We start from the raw sequence: 6442 nt of genomic DNA, 5'->3' as shown, positions 1-6442 counted from the left end.
TTTTCTGGAAAAATCAGTAATTTTGATTCTGTGAACATTTCCATGCTTAACATGCTATACATGCTAGTTACAGACAAATATTACAATTTCAGTGACCTTGTTGTATATGAGTTAGGTTTTAAACTAGGTGACTTAGCCAAAAGAGGAAAGAATATTTACTATGCTAGATTTTTTATGCTTTTGGCTAACCATCTTTGTCAAGAGATTGAACTTGAGAACCCAAACAACAAATTAGCTTGTTGGGTTCAAGAGAGAAGAATCATTGCAGACTTGAACAGAGCCAACCATCACAGGGATGTGCCAATGTTCTATTTTCCTGTAATGCTGACACCTCAGGTAAGTGAGGTAAGTTCATCTATACCCTCAACCATTCCAATCTCTTCTATTTCTTTGACTTCAGGCATGGCTATGACAACTGTGGCAATGACCAAACAGTTGCCTACCAAAGCTGCCAAAACAACTGTAATTTCCAAATCCAAATCAAAGAAAACCCCTCTGGTATCTCTCAAAAGGTACCAGTTGAAAAATCTACCAAAGCCAAAGAGGGGAGTGTGAAGGAGGGTAAGATAGGTGAGGGAAGGGGTGAACATCAAAGAAACCCCAAGGATAAGGTTGGAGAGTTGAGTGAATCCCAGCCTAGCCACACTGCAGTTTCTCAACAAACTGCAGTGCTTAAAAAGGACAAAAGCTCACTTCTAGCTGCATCATCCCAAAAGGATGTGGCTATTGAACAAAGCTCTCATCCAAGAGCACAGGCCAAGAGGGTTAGGGACACAAGCTCACACCAAACTTACACTAGAAAGAAGAAATCCAAAACAACTGGGGATGCACAGGGCACACACTTAGTGCAAACTGGTGCTAAAGACACAGTCCTCGCACCTTCTCAAATTCAGATTGATGTGGCTTCAATAAATGTGGAGTCACAGCCAAAATCTCTCATAATAGAAGCCACAGAAACACAATACTCACCAACTAACTCACTGGAAGTGGACATGATAAACACTTCAATTCCTGATCCCCCTTCTTTAACTCTGTTGGGGAAGCCAAAATCTAGTGCAAGTGAGCATCATCTTTTAGATGATTTGTTGGCTCACTTGCCAATTCTTTCTGATTCTATTGTGACCTCTGTGCCTCAAATAACTTCAATCAACACAGAGTCAACAATAGTTTCTCTTCCCACCTCATTCATTTCTACTCTCTCGATGGATATTGCTCATCCGTCGACTAGTGATTGTATCCCGACGGATAAGCTTAACAGCAGTTATCCGTCGGATAGCTTTACCACTCACCCGGCGGATATCACTTATCCGTCGAGTGTCTCTGCACAACTTCAAACTTTAATAATTTCAAGTGCAGAAGACTTAGTGGTAATACAATCACTCTTAGGACTGAGAGAGGAGAGTGCATTGAGTGAGAGGCTGGGTTGCTCCCAGGCAAAAGGAGAGGAAAAGAGTGAATCTCAGCAATCCATTCATTCAGGATTGGCAAAAGTGAGTGAGAGGAGTCCCACCTTAGTAGGTAAAGGTGAGGGTGTGAGGGTGGGGAGCAGGGTGAAACCCTGATGCAACAAAAGAGAGAATATGAGAGAAAGGCAGGTATTGGAGAAATAAGGATGGAACCAGCCATTGCTAGTGAGTCAATGATTGTGGATGATGCTGAAAAGGAAAGACAATTTCAGCAACATTACAAAGCTGTAATTGATAACATTTCCTTGGATGCTGACACTTTTACTCACCCTGTTTCAGCCTATCAACTATTGGCTGCTCAGGGCAATGTGGAGGCAGAGCAGACTTTGAATTTGGTGCACACCACAGAATCTCTTCAAAGAGATAAAGCTGCTGTGAACAGAATGCCTCCTCAAGCTGGAGAGCCATCTGAAGAATTTGGAGTAAATTCTGATGATGATGACTCTGGTTCTTTGGATGGAAGCATGAACTTAGGGGGAGCTGAAGGCCCAAGTTCTGCTTTAAGTTTACCTGAATGGGCATGGGCAAAGGAATTTACACCAGGGCAATTTGAGGTGTCTTTGGTAAAACAAGTGATAGCTATTCAGCAGGCCCTTCAGGAAGCTTCAGATGCTGGTACCAAGGCTGTTCTTCAAGCTCACCTAGACTCTTTACATTTAATGAAGATCCAACACTCAAGACAGAATCTCAGTGTGGATGAATTGAAAAAGGATATAGCTGACTTAAAGACATATAACTCTGAGAAGCTGGATTCAATAATGCCATATGGTACCATGCATGATCTATTACTAAGATTAAGGAGAGAATCAGATTTTGACAAGAAGATAGCCAAGCTGGAGAACAGAGTTCAGGTTATTGAGAATTCAGTGGCTCTACTTCTTCAAAATCAACAAACTCAGACAAATCTTCTTATGCAACTGGCTAAAGCACAAGGCCTAACTCCTCCACTTGATGATAACAAAAAGGGGGAGAGAGAATCAAGTAAGGGGGAGAAAGGACCAACTGAGCGGGAGAAACTTCTAGTTCAAATCATCAAAGTAATTGTACCTTCAATTACTATCTCCAAGCCACCAGTTGCAGATGGTATAGATCTTATAAATGCAGCAGCAGCAAATTTGAAAGATGCTGATAAAGGAAAGTTGACTCTGATCAACTGGAAAAAGATTGATGAGGAAATACAGAAAAAGTTTCAATTAGTCAAGGAACCAGATCAGTCAGCCATCCATCACTCTCATGTCAAGCCAATCAATGTGAATGAGATGAGCATGAACTATCTGGAGAAAGGACAATCTTCCTGCATCAAGACTACAAAGGCTGAGATAATTCTTAAACCAAGGGCAAACTATCCAAAGTTATCTTTGAAGAACCCTATGGATTCTGTGTATGAGACACCCAAGCCTGATGAAAAGAAGCTTCTGTCAAGATCCATTCTCCTATACAAAGATCCAGTTGATTCAGCCTCAAGAAAGAGAATTGCAAAGATATTTAGAAATGGGAAGGAAATTTGTGTGGTAGCTGGACATCCACAATTTGCTCATGAAAAGGAAGATGAAAAAGCCAGATTGAAGCAGGAAAAGAGGCAAGCTGCTCTAGATACAAAGAAGTCTAAACAAAAGAAAGAACAGTTTGCTATCTTGGCCAAGCTACAGGCTGTGAATTCTTCTCAACAAATTCCCTCTCAACCATCTCAAACTACTGAATCAAAGAAGAAGATTGAAGAATAGAAGAAATCCCCAAGAAAGAAAGAAATGGCTAAAAGAACAAAAAGGAAGTTGGATGTTGTTGACAAGGAATTGGAAGATCAATTTCCAAAGGAATCCACTCAAGCTGAAACTCAAGCATCAAAGCCCTCTGTGGTATTTGAAGACATAAGGGTGGTGGACCCCTACAGGAACATACATGGAGAGCCTATTATGCCAAAGGATGAGCCAATAGAGTGGGATAGATTACCAATTCCTGACTTCAACTTGCCAATTCTTACTAAGCCAAGAAGGACAAAATCAAGGGCAGTCTAGAAAGTGAAGCTGTCACCTCTCAAATCCAAGTCGGTAGTCAAAGCTCAACCCAAGATCAACAGGGGAGACTACTTGTACTTGTGTGACATCAAAGAATTCTCAGACCTAAACCTTTATCTGGAGGAGTTGGATGAGGTAAGGGCAATTGATGCATACAGAAACCTACCTGAAAGGTTGGTGTTCAAGTACAAAGGAGGAAGGGAGATTCAGTGGCCTCTCCACAGGATACTTCAAGAAAGCCAAGCTGTGTTGATCAAAGTCTATTCATCCTTCAAGAAAAACTTTGGGTTCAATGTAACTGCAAGAAGATTAGTATTGAAGAATATTGAAGAGCTAAGGAGTGTTAGAGCCAAAGATGCACTTCCAAAGACTCTTATCATCCCATACACAGGGAGAAGAGTGCATCTAAGGCCCTACTGGCTGATGGAGTTCATGGATGACAAGGGTGTGAGAAGATTCTTCAGATTAGAAGACCAATTGAGTATCTCTAGCAATGAGACTCTCTTGAAAATGCAGGAAATGTTAGATCTCTCATAATCTGATGAATTAGAATTCCACAGACAGCTCCAGAATCAAATTGAAGAAAATAACAGAAAGCTTGGAAGAAGATCCAGACCTTCAAGAAACTAGAAAAATCTGCTCAGGCTAGAGGAGCATCTTGAACTGACTATGAGCCAAACCTTGTACATTTTTGTTTAAATTAAAGCACTTTCAGTTTTATCTACTTATCTTTAAAGATATATGTTTAGGATGTTTTGTTATCATCAAGTATCTCTTAATTTATGGCTACAATTCCAGTAGACGTAAATTGGGGGAGATTGTTGTGAATATGTTGTGTACTTGATGATTAACTAAACAAAACATCTAAGTAGATTTTACTTAGTGAACTAATGTAGCACTCGACGGATAAGAATTATAGTCCCGACGGATAACTCATTACAGTCCCGACGGATGATTAACTTATTATCCATCGAGTGAGTAGCTTATGTAATAATAAGTTTGTAGCACAGTATTGTATGCACCTTTGTATAGAATCTGTAGCAGCATATAAGTCATGTTGAATTTAACTAGATATGCAGAATAGGTTGATTAACTGTACATAAGCAATGTCTTGTAATTCTGTATAAGTGAAATGAAGTCAAGTGCCAAAATAGCTACCAACGGATGATTAACAAAGCTTCGACGGATGATCAAATGACTATCAACGGATGTTTAACATAGCAGTCGACGAATGATCAATTAAGTCATCGACGGATGATCTGAAAGTCGACGGATGATCATATCAAGATTCAAACATCAGTTGAACAGTGAAAGTTGACACACAGCCGTTGAGTTGGATACAAACATACTGTGGAAGCCCTTTAACTGGGTAATAGAGGATGAAAAGCAGCAAAGATCAAGACTGTTAGATTTTATATTTGTTCAGTTCTTTTGACTTTGTAATCTTGGTAATATATAAACCAAGAGAGTAGCAAATAGAAAGACAAGTGTGAGAGCTAAGAAACAAAAAAACAGAGAAATCTTTGTAAGCACTATCTTTAGCATTTCCTGTATTCTTAGCAGTTCTATTTTACAAGCAGCTGTGAGCAATTCTGCACACAGAGTCCTCTCGATATATTATATATATCTCTGGTGGAATTGTTTAAATCCACCAGAAAGTTTTTAAAGACTCTTGTTTTTAATTACTTATGTTTTGATTCATTCAAGTTTATATTCCGCATTGTGATAATCAAAACAGATATATCCATAATCGAGTTGAACATTTTTATTTCAAGAAAAAGGTTCAAGAATTCCATTCAACCCCCCTTCTGTAATTCTTGCTATATTGTTAAGGGACTAACATCTCCCAAAATTAGTCATTGGTTTCTCCGGCGAGTGAGGTACCAGTCGTTGTTGAGCTTTGAAGGTGTTGTGAACTCAAATCTCAGAGCTGTTTTATCCTGGAGGAGTTATTGCAAGCATCCTAACACAGCAGGTAGAGGCAATTATTTCTTCAAGAGCAGTCAGGACTTTGAGGAAGGCCTGACGAATCAGCTATCACTTTTTCTTATTTATTTTTTGTACATGTTGATAACTATGGCTTCTGCTTTTCTGTTTGTTTATAAGTCTGCCAAAACTATGGTTGCTGGTACAACTTCTAAACTTTCTTTGTTATTACAGTTACTGATATGCATGTTTTTTACCTTCATGTTTTGTTTCGTTAATTATTCCCTTGGCCTTGGATTGTTAAATATTTTATATAACTGCCTTTATATTGTTGTAATAATTAATATTTCCAACATTGGTTGATCATTAGTCACTGAATGTGGGTTATTGAAATATTTCTTCCGTGCATGACTGCCAAGGCAGTGCTTAACACGATGACATTTGCGATGCTAAATACGATTGTGCCGGTAACCACTATCGTGGAAAGATCGGAGAAATGCAGTGGGATGAATGTCAAGATATGGAAACAAAAGATATTATTTAATCTGGCCACCTTGAACTTTGTAAGATAAACAGCCTTGAAAGAAATGTGCAGTACAATGTTTTTAAGTTTAAGGTTGCTCAATAAATATGTGGAGAGATGTTGTCTTGTCAGCATATTCAATAAAATATCTTGAAAGAAATTAAACGAACTTTCTATTAGTTTTGGAAATTATTAAAATATTTTAGAAAAATACTAAAAATGTGGGGTTGTGTTGAAAAGAAAATAGTATATTTTCTTTCCATTCTTGAATGTGAGACATTCTTGAAATGATTAAATTGTGGGGGTATCTTGAAAAGTTCCTAATACTGATACATCTAAATGTTAAAATGGTTCCAAGAACCAATTAAAAGATTCAGATGAATATACGGACAATGATTTGTCTGATAATACTTTGTGCATGAATCTAAAGTGTGTGATTTATGGGAATGCAAGTACGGATAATTTTGTCAAAATCAATGATTTTAAAATATATGATTAAACTGCTAGTTTGA

Source organism: Apium graveolens, chromosome 6 (assembly GCF_009905375.1).
Source record: "Apium graveolens cultivar Ventura chromosome 6, ASM990537v1, whole genome shotgun sequence".
NCBI classification, from domain to species: Eukaryota; Viridiplantae; Streptophyta; class Magnoliopsida; order Apiales; family Apiaceae; genus Apium; species Apium graveolens.
Note: the sequence above shows the minus strand (reverse complement) of the source record.